We start from the raw sequence: 2,907 nt of genomic DNA on the forward strand, positions 1-2,907 counted from the left end.
GATAAGTATAGTCAAAAGATGCTCAACATTCCTAATCGCAGAGAAATGCAAATCAAAATCACAATGAGATATACCACCTTATACTTGTCAGAATGGCTATAATCAAAAAGACAAGATATTACAAGTGTTGGGGAGGATGTGGAGGAAGGGGAACTCTCATGCACTGTTGGTGAGAATGCAAATTGGTGCAGCCACTATGGAAAACAGTAGGTGTTCCTCGAAAAATTAAAAATAGAAATACCATATGTTCCAGTAATTGAAACATCATCTTTATTTTTTGTATATATTTTTTATTGGAGTTCAATTTGCCAACATATAGCATAACACCCAGTGCTCATCCCATCAAGTGCCCCCTTCAGTGCCTGTCACCCAGTCACCCCAACCCATCATCTTTAAAGGCTAAATCTGCCCTCTTCCTGACATCCCTGACTGGTGGACCACTGTTTCCAACCATCTTGTCTCCTGCAGTAGAAAATTCTGAATCATCCCAGACTCTGGTTTACCTTCATTTCCTCTTTCTTATTGCTTACCAAGATCTGTCAGTTCTATGCTATAAAAAGTTTCTTGATTACAACATTTTCCCCATCCTATTTGCACTGTCTTATAAATTTTTACAGACAGTTTCCTAACCAGTCCCTTGGGCTCCAGCCTCTTTTGCCTCTCCAGCCTCTCCCCGACTGCTACCAGCATCAATGGTCCAGCCTGGACCATTAGCCTAGGGTGTCCTCATCTGTGGAAGGCAGTGTAGGGGAGCCATCCACCTCGGTGGAGAGGAGAGGTTTCTCACTAGCACTGTTGAGAATGATGCTAATATAAAGTAATATAAAGTAGATTGACTTTGAGTTGCTTTTTTAATTTTATTTATTTATTCATGAGAGACACAGAGAGAGGCAGAGATACAGGCAGAGGGAGGAGACGCAGGCTCCATGCAAGGAGCCTGATGCGGGACTCGATCCCAGGACCCCAGGATCACACCCTGAGCCAAAGGCAGATGCTCAACCGCTGAGCCACCTAGGCATCCTGAGTTGGTTTTATTATTCTGCTTAAATTCCCTACAGATGATGCCACCCCTTTTGCCTACACATGGCCAACTGTCCCCACCCCATTCTCTTGGCACAACGCTAGAAATAATATGTTCCGCCTCAGAGCTGCTATGAGGGGTGAATGGCACATGCCTGCCGAGAGCTTAGCCCAGGCCCCTGCACATGCTGAGCGCTTAGTTACTGTTGACAATTATTAGTAATATCAGTATTATTGGCTCTTTATCCCCCATGTGATGTTTGCTCTGGCAAGCAAAGCCTTTTGGACTGGCCTCACTCACTCCCTTCCACCCTCCTGAACCCTACACTCTAGCTATAGAAACTGTTTACTCTGACTTCTTCCATTTTCTCAACCTGTGCAAATGCCCTGTGGACAGCCTGGGATGACTTTCCTGCTTTTCTGGAGATTCATCATTTAAGATCTAGCATGTAGTCCTGCTTTCTGGGAAGCCTTGCTCAGATTATACAGACCAGGGCAGCCTGGGTGGCTCAGTGGTTTAGCCCGGCCTTCAGCCCAGGGCGTGATCCTGGAGACCTGGGATAGAGTTCCACATCAGGTTCCCTGTATGGAGCCTGCTTCTCCCTCTGCCTGTGTCTCTGCCTCTCTCTCTCTCTCTGTGTGTGTCTTTCATGAATAAATAAATAAAATATACATTTAAAAAAATGTTATACAGACCAAATGAATGCCTCTTCCTCTGTGCACCCATGGCCCTCTGCTCCTGTCTCCTCCTTACAGCTCCCGGAGAATGGGGCTCCTGGAAGGGAGAGCCTATGTGTGCTCATCTTTGTGATTAACTTTGTATCCACAGTCACCATAATTGCGTCTGCCCTGTAATACAGGCTCACCACTTATGGGAGTTTTGCTTGTTTAGTTTTGTTTTACTGGAAGAGATAAACAGATGAATGAATGAATGAATGAATGGGAATTCATTCTTTTGACTTCACCCTAGATCTAACAAAAAGTTTGGGCAGTGGCCTTTCTGGTCCTTTTTGTGTAACCTGATATTGGACTCTTCTGTGCCCCAAGAAAAAGTCTCCCCAATACCAGGTACCTGTCCTCCTGAGGAATTGGCCTCAGTCACTAAAGGAAAGGCTGTCTTAATAGCAGGGAGAGGGCGGAGGGGGTCAGCTCCGTCTTCACAGCCGTCCCTGAGAGGGCGCTGTTCCCAAGTCAACCCTCCAGAGGCCGGAGCTGAAATACCGGAGCGTTCCCCCGGGACTCAGCATCCCTCCCTTCCCCGGCTGCGGTCGCCGGGTGCCCAGCGGAGCGCCTGCCCACACACATGGCGGCGCCCTGCTCAGCTTCTCGGCGCCGGCACCGACAGGCCGGGCTGGTCTTGCCAGTACTCGGGGACTTCCTCCGCGAGCCCGCTTCCTGCACGGCTGGCATTTAAACCGGCGCCTGGGGCTGTGGGCTGCTGCTGCTGCGGAGCTGTGCCCGGGCTGCGCAGCGCCGCCGAGCCGCCGAGCATCCCCCCTGCGCCGGCCGCCGAGCATCCCCCCTGCGCCGGCCGCCGAGCATCCCCCAGCGCCGGCCGCCGAGCATCCCCCAGCGCCGGCCGCCGAGCATCCCCCCGCGCCGGCCGCCGAGCATCCCCTCGCGGCGCCGGGGCCAGGGCGGGACAGGTCGGCGGGGGTGCGGCGGCGCAGATCGAGGACCCGACATCGCACCCCCGCACCTGGCAGTTTAATTGCAGGTTTGACTTTAATTTCCCGGATCGCAGCCCTTCTGCCCGGCGCAGATTATTTCTCCTCCGGGCCCCGCCCGGGTCGCCGCTGGCGGCGGGAGGCGGGCCGCGCCGCAGGAAGGCGCTCAGGCAGGGACCCCCCGCCCGCGCCCGGGCCATGGTGCGGCCGAGCCCGGCGC

Source organism: Nyctereutes procyonoides, unplaced genomic scaffold (genome assembly GCF_905146905.1).
Source record: "Nyctereutes procyonoides isolate TBG_1078 unplaced genomic scaffold, NYPRO_anot_genome, whole genome shotgun sequence".
Lineage (NCBI taxonomy): Eukaryota > Metazoa > Chordata > Mammalia > Carnivora > Canidae > Nyctereutes > Nyctereutes procyonoides.